Below are 17,038 nucleotides of genomic sequence, written 5' to 3' on the forward strand. Positions count from 1 at the left end.
TCAAGGCCTTCCCACAAGGCAAATGTGGTTGCACTGGAAAGAAACTCGATTCAGCGGCACCATGACCCAGTCAACGGTATATTCAAGTTGAGTTATATTCAAGATTAACTTTTAACTAAAAATGACCGGTGTCATAGCATGCCATGAAATGCAAAACAACACATGCATCACATATTGATAAAAATGACCGACATCATCCATATGCACACCAAGCATAAACGTCAACAACTCATATTACTCTACTTGCTCAAAATGACTCACAACTTAACCAAAATATTTTGCAACAAGTTTTATTAATTTCCTACGCAAGAAAGTAACTCCGATAAATTTTTCATATGCTTGACCAAAAGATATCATTATCAACAACTCTTAATTTCTTTATCACTAAGTTGGGTTCAAACATTCTGTAAGACAAGTAATATGATTAAACAAGTATTTAACAGAATATTTTCTAACAAATTTTTATCAATTTAAGAATGCAAACACAAAGCTTTAAATAATTACTAACATGCATAACAAAATTATTTCTAACACCACCTCAAATAAATTTTAACTTGCTTTACCCACTTAAACTAGTTTCAACTATTCTGTAAATCAAGCATAACAACTGACCAATACTTAACAGAATACAAATAATTCAATAATTATTTAAATGCATGGGTTAATCATTTCATTTAAGTGAGAAAATCACAAATATTGAAATGGCATCATAAAAATGTTGTTGCGGCTTGCCTTAGTGCAGATGAGGTTCACAAGCCTCCTGGTGATCCTCAAGACAAGCCTCACCTTCTAAAAATAATTTTAAACACAAAAAGAGAATATCAAGAACACTTCTGAAATTCACCAGAAATTCTAAACAGCTCAGAAAAATCTCATCTTTGGTGAGCTGTTAGATTTCCTTCCAAAGAACACAATGCAAAAAGAATCATCTCATTTGGACTTATGGTTAAAGTGTTAAAATTGTTTGAAGCTCTCTGGAATAAAAATGAATTTGAATAAAAAGAAACAGCTGGGGGGTGACGTCGAAGGCGTAAAGCCTAGGGGCGCCACCACTCGTACCGCTTCGCGCGTGTACGGAGTGGCTGACTAGCGGGCCCCGCTAGCGGGCCCCGCTAGTCAGGTGGGGAAGAGCGAGAGAGAAACAGAGAGGGCCGCGGCTTCGCCGGAGCTCTCGCCAGCAACGAGGGCTCCTTGGCCCAAACGAGAGGGAGGGATTGAGAGAGGGGAAGATGGCGCATCTGCCCATACCGTAGCGTGGCTAGGGGTGGTCGGACGGCATCGGAAACTAGCTCGCAAGCGGAGGCAGAACGCGGAGGTCGCCGGAGTTGAGGAAGACGGCGAGCAGAGGTCACTCCAGAGGCTCCAAGCGGGCGAGATGGCCTCACCGGAGAGAGGCGGAGGCCTTGGAGGGGTCGCCCAGGCCTGGGAGGGGCTGGAGCTACCGCGGCGACCAGAGGGGATCGCCGGCGAGCTCGAGCTCGGGGACGGCGGCCCGAGGCCTGCCCGGCCGGGCTACGGCTTCCTACTCGATCGTGGGGTGTGTGTGAGTGCTGGATGGTGCTCGAGGAGGCTGGGGTGGCTCTATTTATAGGCGAGGGTGCTTCGGGCTCCGCCGGTGGACACCTGTGCACGGCGCCCGGCGACGAGCGGCGTCAGTGAAAGGGGGAGAAGGCGACGGAGGTCACGCGGCCACTGTGGGAGAGCGGAGACGAGCACAGGATCAAGGGGATGGCGACGAGCACGGTGCTCTCCGCACTGTTGGGCTAGCCGGACCTTGCCCGTGCTCGCTGCGGTGAGCTCCGGCGTCGGTGAGTGCCAGGGAGGAGTGAAGGACATCGAGACGATGATGGTGGCGGGGTTTGGCATGGTTGGGCAGGCGGGGGAAGCGAGCACGCTCGAACAGAGTGCTCGGCGTCACCCAGAGCGCGTCGACACGCATGCCTGGCATCGTGGACACGCGTGGTCACCACGCGAACTCTCTCCTCAGGCCAGCCTTCGTCCAAAAATCATGTTTGGCATGTTGTTCATGGTAGTTTTGAAGTTTACCACGGTTTGGTTTGGATCCAGGTGCAGTAGAGAAGATTTTACAAGCCAGGTAAGTTTCTGGTCAGTAACTTTGTGATGTTACTGTGGTCAAATGGCTGGGAGTTTGGGGCTGTGCTTTGGAGGCTAGTTATAAGTTACTAAGGTAAATATGCACAAGAAAGTTCAGATCAAATGGAGCAAGTAAAACGGTAGTTGCAGTAGAAACCACCATTTCTGTCCAGAACAGAAAAGATTTTCTGTAGCAAAAATATTCCAAAAAGTGATGAAGTATTTTTGCTCAGGGAGGTGCCCTAGGGTCCCTAGAATATTTGTGAATTATCTTAGAATTTTCTGAGCCATAAAAATTAGGGTTGCCTCGAAGCAAACAGATCTGGCTTTGGGTTTTTGAGAGAAAATGATGGTTTATTTTGTGGTGGATCAGAAGTGAAGTGATGGTTTGGGAGAGAAGTGAACACTTGGTGAAAGCCAAGGATGCCCAAGTGTTTAAGTCCAAATGAAAAGATTCAGAAACTCCAAGTTTCAAAAACTTTCAAATGAAATTTCAAGCAAATAAGAAAGGGCAAAAACCAGGCTGTCACAAAAGTCATTCCCTATGCCTCAGTCATAGGTTCTATAAAGTATGCTATGCTGTGTACCAGATCTATTATGCACCTCACCATAAGTTTGGCAAGAGGGTACAATAGTGATCCAGGAGTGGATCACTGGACAGCGGTCAAAATTATCCTTAGTGGAATAATGAAATATTTCTCCGTTATGGAGGTGATAAAGAGTTCGTCGTAAAGAGTTACGTCGATGCAAGCTTTGACACTGATCTGGATGACTCCGAGTCTCGATCTAGATACATATTGAAAGTGGGAGCAATTAGCCAGAGTAGCTCCGTGCAGAGCATTGTAGACATAGAAATTTGCAAAATACGTACGGATCTGAATGTGACAGACCCGTTGACTAATCTTCTATCATAAGCAAAACATGATCACACCTTAGTACTCTTTGGGTCTTAATCACATAGCGATGTGAACTAGATTATTGACTCTAGTGATCCCTTTGGGTGTTAGTCACATGGCGATGTGAACTAATCACATAAAGATCTGAACTATTGGTGTTAAATCACATGACGATGTGAACTAGATTATTGACTCTAATGCAAGTGGGAGACTGAAGGAGATATGCTCTAGAGGCAATAATAAAGTTATTATTTATTTCCTTATTTCATGATAAATGTTTATTATTCATGCTAGAATTGTATTAACCGGAAACTAGTACATGTGTGAATACATAGACAAACATAAGTGTCCCTAGTATGCCCCTACTTGACTAGCTCGTTTATCAAAGATGGTTATGTTTCCTAACCATAGACATGTGTTGTCATTTGATGAACGGGATCATATCATTAGGGGAATTATGTGATGGACAAGACCCATTCGTTAGCTAGCATTATGATCGTTACAGTTTCATTGCTACTGCTTTATTCATGACTTATACATGTTCCTCAGACTATGAGATTATGCAACTCCCGAATACCGGAGGAACACTTTGTGTGCTATAAAACGTCACAACTTAACTGGATGATTATAAAGATGCTCCACAGGTGTCTCCGAAGGTGTTTGTTGGGTTGGCATAGATCAAGATTAGGATTTTTCACTCCGTGTATCGGAGAGGTATCTCTGGGCCCTCTCGGTAATACTCGTCACTATAAGCCTTACAGGCAATGTGACTAATGAGTTAGTTACGGGATGATGCATTACGGTATGAGTAAAGAGACATTCCGGTAATGAGATTGAACTAGGTATGATGATACCGACAATCGAATCTCGGGCAAGTAACATATCGATGACAAAGGGAACAACGTATGTTGTTATACGGTTTGACCGATAAAGATCTTTGTAGAATATGTGGGAGCCAATATGAGCATCCAGGTTCCGCTATTGGTTATTAACCAGAGATGTGTCTCGGTAATGTCTACATAGTTCTCGAACCCGTAGAGTCCGCACGCTTAACGTTCGATGATGATTTGTATTATGAGTTATGTGATTTGACGAACCAAAGTTTGTTTGGAGTCCCGGATGAGATCACAAACGTGACGAGGAGTCTCGAAATGGTCGCGAGGTAAAGATTCATATATTGAAAGGCTATATTCGAACATCGGAATGGTTCCGAGTGATTCATGTATTTTTTGGAGTATCGGGGAGTTACGGGAATTCACCGGGGGAAGTATTGGGCCTTATTGGGACACAAGGGGAGGCGGCGCCCCCCCCCCCACGGGCTGGTCCGAATTGGACTAGGAGGGGGCGGCGACCCCTCTTTCCTTCTCCCTCTCCTCCTCCTTCCCTCTCTCCACCTCTTGGAAAAGGAAGGGGACTCCAACTAGGATTGGGAATCCTAGTTGCACTCCCCCTATAGGCGCTCCCCTCCTAGGCCGGCCTCCTCCTCCTCCTCCCTCATTTATATACGGAGGAGGGGGCACCCCAAAGGACACACAAGTTGATCTTTTAGCCATGTGCGGTGCCCCCCTCCACAGTTACACACCTCGGTCATATCGTCGTAGTGCTTAGGCGAAGCCCTGCGTCGGTAACATCATCATCACCATCGCCACGCCGTCGTGCAGACAGAATTCTCCCTCGGCCTCAACTGGATCAAGAGTACGAGGGACGTCATCGAGCTGAACGTGTGCTGAACGCGGAGGTGCCGTACGTTCGGTGGTTGGATCGGTTGGATCGCGAAGACATTTGACTACATCAACCGCGTTACTAAACGCTTCCGCTTTCGGTCTACGAGGGTACGTGGACACACTCTCCCCTCACTTCCGCTTTCGGTCTATGCATCTCCAAGATAGATCTTGCGTGATCGTAGGAAATTACTGCGTTTCCCAACATATTTGCTATGCAATTTGTGGCCATTGTTATCTTTTGGTCTACAACGATGACTGCCCGACCACTGGTTCCATAAGCTCCTGAGTTGCAACAAGTTTTCTCCACTAAGCTGAATTCCCGAAAGCGGCAACGAGCTTTGATCACAGCGTACTATCGGTAGATGCAGGAGGAAGAAGCCAACATCCTCAAGAATTTGGATGTATTTTTTCATTTTCAAGGGTGTCTTAATAAGTGTTTGTGCTACTTAATATATGGCCTTTCATCTTTCCCTAAAATATTGGAACACTTTTCATGCGGCAGATGTATTTCCCTCAACCAATGAAAACAACGATTTTTCATGCGTTGGAGACTCTTAATTTTTGATGGAAATGGTTTTGTGGTGTACTCCCTCCGTCCTTTGAAGAGTGTACTTCCAACTTTGTTGGAAAGTCAAACATTTTTATGTTTGGCCATATTTATACAATAATACATCAACATTTATGCCATCAAATTAGTACCATTAGATTTATAATAAAATATATTTTCATCATATACCTATTTGGTTTCACAAACATTGATATATTTTCGCACAAGCTCGGTTTGACACTCCAACAAAGTTGGAAGTACACTCTTTAAAGGACAGAGGGAGTAGTTTTCGGCATAGATTTCTTAAATAAAGTTTGCGCCCCCTTCTACGGTTTAGGTTTAGTGCCGCGTCAGCAGTAAGCACGGAGAGTTGATCCACATTGATACATATGCTCCAATCTGGGTGCATCGGATCAGAAAAACATGAATGCAAATGCCATCTCTTTCTGAACGGGTTGCGCTAAAAGAAGAAGATGCAGGGTGATGACAACAAATTCTTTGGTTGTAACAAATCATTCTCTCCGGTATGTAAGTGTCGCAGTTTTGAAATAAGGTTAGTTCAACCTTAGTTCAAAGATAAGTTTTACGATAGTTGGCAATATTTTTAACTGTCTATTGGTCTCAATCTAACGAAAGAGAAATAGCTAGTACTAGATAGTACTCGCACGAAAGTAAACGAAGGTACTAAAAATGGTGGGCTTAGTACTCTGGTTTGTGTGGGGTCGCTTCTTAATGGAACGGTAAATTAGTCATCGGTTCACCGCCCCTCTCGTCCAATCTAAAACCACCGCCGTCCGCTCCTCTACCTCTTGTTCACAAAACCGCCTCTCCTTTCCATCTTCTCTACCTCTTCTCCTCTCCCAAAGTCACCGTCGCTCCTCTCCTCTACTCTCCGAAAGCCGGCGAGTGTAGTAGATGAATGGAGGCCGTGGACATCATGGCCATTGCCGGTGGTGACCAGGTCAAGATGGCCAGGTTGAGCGAGATCCATTCTTGGTTTGACAACACACGACAGATCTGCTGGATGGCGATGGCCACTCTGAAGGAAATGACAAAGAAGGCGAAGAAAAAGCCCCCCCCCCCCCGGTCCGTAGAACCGATGGACAAGATCAAGATCCTCCTCTGGGCGATGGAGCAGACGGATTTGCCCAACGAGTGGGTCAGGCGGAGGTGGTGGGCTTCAGATCTAGGGTAGAGCATCCACTGGATAAGGAAGCCACCCTGCACGAGGTGGAGTTGCAGATTGTGCAGCCTCCAACAAAGTCACCGGAGACTCCAAAGCGCAAGAGGAGGACAGTGGTCGCGACCTCGCTTCCTTGCCGTTCTCCACGCTTCCCTCGCCGCTCTCCTCATCTAAACGGCGGCAGTAGTGATCCATAGCCTAATGTTCCCCATACCTAATTTTCCTACTGCTCGTGCTTATAGTCGTGGTGATAGTGATCATAATAGTTCATAGAGGGCATGCTAGATGGCATTTGAATCTCAATAAATTGCATGAAGATTTGAGTATGCTTTTGGGGCTGCATTATTAAGTATATGAACCCTAGGCAAAATTTGTACTGTTATATGAACCCTAGGAAAAATTTGTAGTCTTTTTAGGGCGACATTTAGATGTATATTAATATTTGGCAGGAATATGTGTGTTTAGTTTACTGAATTTGTTAAGTGTTCTTGTATCTGTGGAACTGCACTTCTACTCCAATCCGTAGCCTCCGGATAGCAGCGTAATTAGTTGCAAAGAATAAATTATGTTTGAAATATTTCAGCAGTTCTTTTTCAATACACACTGGTAGACACTGAAATATTTCGGTAGTTCATTTGAGTAAACATTGGTAGACACTGAAATATTTTAGTACACGCTAGTAGACACTGAAATATCAAGTACCGTTTGTATGGCAAAATTGGTTGCCCGTTCAGTTCCAAGGTGATAGCTCCCAGCTTCGATGCCTTGATCGCCCATGCCTACGGCATTGGAGATGGAATAGTTAAGAAGCATAAGGCCAGTACTCTGGCTAAACACGCAGCCTTCGGCGTCTTCCTCACCAAGTATGTTGCGCCCAATGAGCCCTTCTACATCCCACCAGTGAAGAAGGCAAAGAACTGATGCGCTGCTTGACTGCTTCTACTGCCCCAGGACCAGCACGCCGTCCACCCTGATGTTATGCTTGTTTTATCATTGTTCAACTTTAAAACTTATGTCCTATAGTGTGTCTGAACTTATGTTGTGCGGTGGTTAATCTGCCGTTTATCTTAAGTGTTTGGTGCTACTCTGGTTACGTGGCCTAAGTTGTTACTACTATTTTGCTGATGCATGTTAGGAACTCAACTATCGTACAGTGGTCTATGTTATGTTTGTTGTGTTATTCTGTCGTTTTACTATCGTACGGTGATGCATGCTAAGAACTCTACTACTATGACTATGTTAGTTATAGTTTGCACTGATTATGTCCAATGTATAAGTCTAGATGTTCCAAACATATCTATGACCAGTTATAACTCAACTATGCATTAGTTTTTGCCAAAATTAAAGCATGCAAATGATTGCCAATACTACCTTGAGTTATACACTAAATAGAATCAGTGCAAGATGTAACATAGTCATAGTAGTAGAGTTCCTAGCATGCATCACCATACGATAGTAAAACAGCAGAATAACACTCAAACGTAACACAGACCACCGTACGATAGTTGAGTTCCTAACATGCATTAGCAAAATAGTAATAACACCATGGACCACATAGCCAGAGTAGCACCAAACACTTAAGATAAATGGCAGATTAACCACCGCACAACATAAGATCAGACACACCATATGAGATAAGTTTTAAAGTCGAACAACGATAAAACATACATGACATCAGGGGGACGGCGTGCTGGTCCTGGGGCACAACATACTTGGTTAGGAAGACGCAGAAGGCCGCGTGTTTAGCCAGAGTACTGGCCTTATGCTTCTTAACTGATCCATCTCCAATGCCGTAGGCATGGGCGATCAAGGCATCGAAGCTGGGAGCTATCACCTTGGAACAGAATGGGCAGCCAATTTTGCCATAGAAACGGTACTTGATTTTGCCGGCAATCAGATGATTCAGGATGTAGCGGCTCTTGCTATGCATGTTGTCCATGCCATAGTCCAGGTCCACGTCATCCTCCTGTGAATTAGTATACACAGAAGAACTCAGCTAATCTGTTTTGCTACATTGCTCTTAATATGATTGTTTGGAAAATCACAGATGTGTAACGTGACAAATATCTATTTATTGGAAATATATCGTATATGCGCATACATAATTGAGCCAAAGAAATTCACATGCATGAATATTGACGGTGGAATAGTTGCATTGATAGATTAGTGAGTAGTAGATAATTAACACATGAGAAAGAATTGATGTTGTGGCTTGGTTTCATGATACTTCATACTTGTTATAGTTGTAATTCTGATTGGAATCAGAAAATGGCTTCATTATACTCCTCTATCTATGTTACACACAAGGGGTTTTGTTCTGTCTATTGGAATCAGAAAAGGAAATTTTGTCATGCAAAACAAGGGGTCCTTTGTTCTATGTATTGGAATCAGAAAATGAATTTTAGATTTAGTAATACAAGGGGTTTTTGTTCTGTTTGTTGGAATCAAAAAATTAATCAGATTCAAAAACCACTATCCATCAAGAAAATCGATGCTAGAACCCTATAATCCTACATCCATAACACTAGCATGGCCATATGAAATCGATGCTCATCTACTTTTGAAGAAAAACAAGGGTTTTTTTGTTCTATGTATTGAAATCAGAAAATGAATTTTAGTTCAACAATATAAGGGGGTTTTGTTCTATCTATTGGAATCAGAAACTTAATCAAATTCAAAACCACAATCCAACAAGACAATTGATGCTAGAACCCTAAAATCCTACATCCGTACAACTAGAAAAACTCCAATGCCATGAAAAAATAGAGTACTTAAAAGAAAAAGAAATCTAGTAAAAACAGGGTACTACCTTAGAGAGCTCGTCGATGGCATCCTCGTCGAACTCGCTGCCCTTCCTACAATCTTCGTCAATTACTTTATCGCGTTCTCCTCGAGAAGCTCGTCGATTTCATCGTAGATCTCACACTTACGCCTTTCCTTCTCCTGCTCATTCTCCTGCTCCAGATCTTCCGTGGCCTTCTCTTGCAGATGCTCTCCGACCGGTAGCTCGACGACTGTGATGGCAGCGGGAGCAGGCACAGCAGTTGCTCCACCACCAGCCTTCGCCACAACGGCGGACTCAACCGCGCCAACCGCAGCGGAAGCCATGGCAGCAGACTACTCTACTTTGATGGTTGCCTCCGGCTCGTCCGCCGCGTCTTCACGCTCGCGCTTCATCGGCGGTCGACGAAAGGAGGAGGGTGGTGTACGAAGGGATGAGTGTGGTGTAGGAAGGGGAGGGTTTGGGCGAAGTTGGTGGTATGGCTGGAGAGGGATAGGAGGGTTTGGGGAAGAAAAGAACTGCTACTGCCTGTTGAAGAAACCGAGGGGGCGTGGGGTGATTTTTCTCACCTACCCAGTCATTTAGCGTTCCAGAGTGAAGACGCGTGGCATCATGGGGTCGTGCACGTCGTGTGTTTTGCTGCGCGCCGCCGTTGCTGTCGCTGACATGTGGACCCTAGTTTCGGGTAGAAATAATGAGAGATCGGTCCCAATTCTCTGAGACACACAGAGCAAAGGTAAATAAATATCTTAAAGTTATGGGTTTAAGTTTTGTCGAACACCAAGGACCAGCCCAGCGGTTACACCCTCCCGTTCACATATTCACGGCCCTGATTCGACACTACTTGGTCAGTTCATTAATCCCACTTTTTTGCCTCTAGGATTTAACATGTGGATCCCAAATGTCATTCACACACACGGAGCACCTACGAAAATACTTGACTGAGATGATGTAAATAGACCCAAAAAATGTCTACATCTTTGTATCAACATGAGAAGAGCAAGCATGACTAGGTTGGTAAGGTTGTCGGCATTTGTATGGATTTTCTAGTGTTCTCATGACGATAAAATGCTTAAAATATTTCACGGAGGTGACGCAACATGCGCACGTTCTGGACCACTAGGGTGGGCATGCCCACTTGCCGGAAATTTTTGTGTGTTTTTGAAGATCGCCAAAAATCGACCTTCTTCACCGGAGGTCGTTCGGGTAGGAGGGTCCGGCTCGAAGGACGGGTTTTTCTCGACATGCTTCAAATGGACCCAATTTTTTTTACAGCCTTGTATAAACGTGAGAAGTATCCAAGCCAAATTTCTTTGTCTTTAGACATTGTATCGATTTTCTAGGGTTTTAGCAACAATAAAAGCCTAAAATACTACCCGGTTGTGATGTGGCGTGTGCACGTTTGCGGAACTCCAGAAAGTAGCATAAATGCCTACTGTCATAAGACATGTATGTTCTCAGGGATGTCATGCATCCCATAAAGAACATTTCATCAACATCCACAACATCTTTGCGACAGAAACGAAAAAAAAGATGGTCAACTTCCTCCTGTCTTCCACAAAAAGAGCTATTGTTGTCTCCAAGCCACATACAAGTTTTTCTCAAGTTATTTTTAGTGTGGATGGTATGTAGCAACACAAGCCATAAGAAAACTTTCAATCTGGGAGGCATTTTAACTCTGACCCATATTTTAAATTATGGCCTAAGATTTGTTATACTACCATCAATGGCATAAACATAGACAATCATATTGATGCTCATTTGACATATATCATTACTATAATGTGGATTTAACTTATATGATATGCATTAGTAGATACTTGCATTACCCGAATTGCATTAGTACTACTGAAATATTTCAATGCCTACCTGTCTCTACTGAAACTGCAATGCTAAAATATTTCATTGTCTACCAGTGTGTACTGAAACTGCACTACTAAAATATTTCAGTGTGTACCGGTGTGTATTGAAAAAGAACTGCTGAAATATTTCAAACATAATTTATTCTTTGCAACTAATTACGCTACCATCCGGAGGCTATGGATTGGAGTAGAAGTGCAATTCAATAGATACAAGAACACTTAAGAAATTCAGTTAACTAAACACACATATTTCTGCCAAATGTTAATATACATTTAAATGTTACACTAAAAACACTACAAATTTTGCCTAGGGTTCATGTACATCGAATTCTACCACTACAACAATACAAATTTTGCCTAGGGTTCATATTCTGCCTAGCGTTCATATACTTCATAATTAATGCAGCCCCCAAAAGCATGTACTCAAATCTTCATGCAATTTATTGAGATTCAAATGCCATCTAGCATGCCCTCTATAAACTATTATGATCACTATCACCACAACTATAAGCACGAGCAGTAGAAGATTAGGTGTGGGGAACATTAGGCTATGGATTGACAAATCAAGAATCTTACCCTAAACATAGCTACCGCCGCCGTTCAGACGAGGAGAGCGGTGAGGGAAGCGTGGAGAACGATGGGGAAGCAAGGTCGCGACCACTGTCCTCCTCCTCTTGCGCTTCGGAGTCTCCGGTGACTCGGTTGGTGGCTGCACAATCTGCAATGGCACCTCGTGCAGGGTGGCTTCCTGATCCAGTGGATGCTCTACCCTGGATGTGAACGCCCACCACCTACGTTTGACCCACTTGTTGGGCGAATCTGTCTGCTCCATCGCCCAAAGGAGGATCTCGATCTTGTGCATCGATTTTGCGAACGGGGGGAAAGCTTTTTCTTCTCCTTCTTCGTCATTTCCTTCAGAGTGGCCATCGCCGTCTAGGACATTTATCGTGTGTTGTCAAACCAAGAACGGATCTCATTCAACCTGGCCATCTTGACCAGGTCACCGCCGGCGATGGCCATGATGTCCTCGGCCTCCATCGATCTGCTACACTCGTCGGCTTTGGAAGAGTAGAGGAGAGGAGCGACGGTGACTTTGGGAGAGGAGAAGAGGTAGAGAAGATGAACAGGAAAGGCGGTTTTGTGAACAAGAGGTAGAGGAGCGGACGGCGGTGGTTTTAAATTGGACGAGAGGGGTGGCGAACCGATGACTAATTTACCCTTCCATTAAGAAGCGACCCCACACAAACCAAAGTACTAACCCGACCATTTTTGGTACTTTCGTACGAGTACTATCTAGTACTAGCTATTTCTGTTCCGTTAGATCGAGACCAACGGCCGGTTAAAAATAGTGCCAACTACCGTAAAACTTATATAGAAATAGAGGTAGTAGGCACCAAATTGAATTTTCAAGGTAGGAAGCGGCTATTCTACACCCCAGGTGTGAACAGTACAATAAAAAAATAAGAACATTTATTAAAATCATTTTTTTGGAGCAAGATGCTCAAATGTGTGAGGTTCATGCAAAATTTCAGCTTGTTTGGACATTCGATGAGCTCGTCACACAAAGGGTAAAATTCGGGTGTCTAATACTTTTGAAATCAACACTGTTCACACTAGATTTTGTCTTTTTTGCCACGAGCTCCTCAAATGTCCAAACAAACTTAAATTTTCACAAACATCACACATTTGAGCATCTTACACCACAAAAAAACATATTTTTATGAATTTGTTTGATTTTTTTAATGTTCACCAGGTGTAGATGAGCCTGGGCACCAAATTAAATTTTCAAGGTAGTATATATTATATATGGAAGTAAGCAAACTTTAATTAGGTGAATCTAGATATTCCTTTCTCATGCATCTAGCTTTAACATGTGCATGCGGGAAACAAATAATCCATTTTGAACTTTTCCTTTTGTTATTACAAACAAATTATATAGTTGTAACATTTGTATGGTTAAATATGACCTCGGTCGGTTTCCCTCAAAAGAAGAAAAAACATTACCTCGGTCAATGGATGGCTGAGATCAAACACTACTCTTACCCTCGCTTCCTTTATATAAGGTATATTTGGCTTTTCAAAAGTCAAACGAGTACATATTTGACAAAGTTTTTTTTAATATATCAATATCCGCAATACGAAATTTATATCATTTGATCCATCATGAAAAGTAGTTTTATACTTATATTAGGTATTGCGGATATTGTTATTTTATTCTATATATATAATCTTGGTCAAATATTCAGCCGGTTGACTCGCACGAAAAACAATACACCTTATATTCTAGAAGGAGGGAAAGGTAAGAGAGGTACGAGGAATATCTTGAAAGAGCTCCACGGAAATATACCTGAGTTTTGCCATCAACCTCAAGGGTCTTGAAAGGGAGCCAGGATGGGTTATTCGCATCATCCTGCCATAAGGAGAGCAGCGTAGGAGCCCCGGACTCATTTCCATACTTCCTCCTCCAAGCATCTCGGAATGGCTTTTCATCAAGTTCACCCATCATTTTGATTGCAATGACCGACGAGTCCTCGCCGATCAGATTGCCCTAGAGAAAACCCTGTAAACGCATCATCAAACCTTATAGATGAACAAAACTAACAAGTATTTAACGCGGCATATGGAGTCTCTATGCGTAATTAATCGTCTAGATGCAACATGTATGAAATTACCCCAATGAGATGGAGACATGATAATAACCCCAATGAGATGTATGAAATTACATCAATGCTTTTCGAGCATCCCGGAGTTCTTCCACACACTTATCTTCATGGTCAAATTGCGTTGTCTCTTGAAGTGTGTGACTAAGTTTCACTACTTCAAGTTCAACTTGATGTTTCACATGCATCCCTTGCATCCTTGCTAGCGCGGCTTCCTGAAGTGTGGGATGCTCTCTCGTGCTTAACAGTCGCAGCCTGAAGTCTTTGTTACCGCCTTCTTGTGCCTGTACATTACATAAGGAACTCTCCATAAGATCGTAATCTTGGCATTTAGGCGGCTTGGAAACTAAAAGCTGAACGATAAGTGAAATCTAACATCAATATATAGTGCGTGAGGACATGTACGTAACCTCCTGGATCCGTGCGATGGAGAGCTCCAACGCGTAGTTCTTCGTCTCCAGCTCCTGCAGCCTACGGTTCTTGGCCTCGAACTGATCTGCCAGTGAGGCCAACATCTCCGTAATTTCCTGGATTTCCAACGAGCTATCCGTAATTTTGTTGACCGCAGATGCCAACTTCTCGGAAAACTGATCCACGCTGAGCGTTCCCACATCCTGACCTGCAGCTGTGAAAAGACGATTCGTACGTCTGTGTTAGAATCAATCAGTAGTACACACAGACGGCCAGCGAGACGGTAATAGTGATCGAAACGGAAAGACGACGGCCACCTGGAAGTTCTCGCGGTATCTCGTCGCCGGCGGCGGCCATGCCAACGTACGGTTCTTGCAGCCGAGGGCCGAGGAAGAGGGCAACTGAGTCGTCGACGCAGCGTGAACAGGATGAGAAGAGGCGAGATGGAGTATGGTAATTAAGCCCGTGGATCCATTGGGAGAAGCCACCCGCTGCACTTCACCTTCCAATCTACGCCGCCCACTGCTCCGTCTTCCCATGCGCTTAATTACTATACCCTCCTACTTCTCCGTCTTCTGCTCGTCGGTCAATTAAAGAGCTTCCATCGCTTTTTCTGTTGACACACGACCGGAAAAGAAATGAGCACCGCTACACGGCACATACGTACGATGGTTTCTCTACGATTTTCATACGACACATACGTATTTAACAAAAAGACTACAAATGTTTGATATAATGTGTGTTAGTATAGACATGCGTTTCACGTATACAATCTTACTAGTGGAGTTAAGGGTGAAAAAATTAAGGAGAGAAAGATAAGCTGATTTTCCTATATATATCCTTACAATTACTATGCTCCTTAGGAATAGAGGCCCAGGAGAGCTCCAAAGTTTTTTCATCCAAGTGGACCCCGCATGATAGTCTCGTAACCGGCATTCTATTTAAAAGATTTCAAAAAGAAACTAAAGCATTCCAAAATTTAAACTTTTTTCCAAATTTGATCGCGGTTTTTTAAAAATATTCATGAATTTAAAAAATATTCGTACATTCGAAACTTCATCACGAATATGAAAAAATAGTCATGAATTCTAAACAATGTTCATGAGCTTTATAATTGTTCATGAATTTTTTAAATGCTCACGAATTATAAATAATTTTCAGGAATATCAAAAAATATTCATGGATCTTTAAAAAATGCTCATAATTTTGTAGAAAATATTTATGAATTTGAAAAAAATGCTCAATTGTTTAAATTATGTTACAAAATTTCAAAAAAAATTCATAAATTGGGAAAAAATTCAAGGATAAAAAATAATTAAAAACATGAAGGTGTTTGCTAGAAACTTTACCAAAATTGAAAACAAACAGAGAAATAAGAAAAGAAAAGGTTGAAAGGAACCTTAGAAAAATTGCAAGGAAATGGCCTACACGGCCAACCCAATAGAGCCTGCATGGGTTGGCGTTTGCTAGACCTCCTCCATGGTATGCATGGAATGTGAATACCCATAATAACTATTGAAAAAAAATGCAAAACCGAAGAACGGCACGAAGCGCAGGTTGCCCTCTAGTAAAATATTCCCGCGTGCTAACACATTTGCTCATCGCCAAGGCTTTTTTTCTCGATTTCGTTTTTCTTCGGGATTGGCCAGAAAACCGGTTTTCAGTAAACCTCGGTAATTTTAGATTTTTTTTGTTAGGGACATTCAAACAATTTAAGTTTTCATCAATATATAAAATGTTTGACCTTACTATAACATAGTATATGTTCCTGTCTTCCACTGGTCGGCTCGCTGCTCCACTTCTCTGTGGTTGTGAGTTCGAACCGCTTATACATGGAAGCATACCAGTGGCAGATAGGCATATACACCCCACCATTAGTAATCTTGTCGGTTACTAGTGGCGGGCGCAAATTCATGCTCACGCCGTCACTGGGAGCAGGCATGAATTTGCATCTACTGTTAGTAATTGGCAACCGTCAATATTGGCCCACGTTAGCGATAGGGCAACCACACCAAAGGCAGAGTACATCATCGCATACCAGTGGCAATTGTATTTCTCCCGGGCCATTGATATTTTGGGTCCAAATTAGCGCAGATTAGCCATGGGCCCAAACTAGTGGTGGATGCATTTTATTTTTAGGGTTTTAGGGCATTTTTGGGTTTTATGTTACAAAAATGAACCTTTTAGGGTTAATTTATGATATTTTAGCCATTTTTTGAAAATCTATGTATTTAATTGAATACAATTGAAATTTGAACCGCAGGTACATTGGATTTTGCATGTTGTCATTATAAGACATGTATATCATCTCGTTTTGCATGTAGCTTATAATGTTATACTGAAAACATAAAAAATAAACTGAACCCTAAATATATCCATAAAACACAAAAACTAATATTTTAAATTTTGCACAAAAATAGAGGCTCTATGAATCACCCACCATTTGTAGCATTCACCAGTGGTGGGTACAGCCAGGCGCCCGCAACTGGTAAGCTATTACCTGTGGCAGGCGGCTAGACATGCCCGCGACTGGTAAGTTCATATCCACTGACCATACAGGGACTTGGCAAACGATCCACATTCCGCCAAGAATCCCTAGCGCTCCCGTCGCCCTCACAACTGTCCGTCACCAGCGCCCAGAGTGCGCTCATATTGTTGTGCTTGGTGAACTTTTGAATTTGCCAATATATAATTGAACTAATGTGAAATTAGCATAATGAAAACAAAACAAACTATGGATGTATAACTTTGCCGAGTGTTTTACCGAAAAAGGGTTTCCCCCGCTTTATATTCCAAAGCACCAACACCGATCACAGAGCATACGCTGGGGCGAGCAGCACAACAAGCCAAAGAAAAAGAAGAAGAAACAATGCCAACAC

Source organism: Triticum aestivum, chromosome 3D, assembly GCF_018294505.1.
Source record: "Triticum aestivum cultivar Chinese Spring chromosome 3D, IWGSC CS RefSeq v2.1, whole genome shotgun sequence".
Classification (NCBI taxonomy): Eukaryota; Viridiplantae; Streptophyta; class Magnoliopsida; order Poales; family Poaceae; genus Triticum; species Triticum aestivum.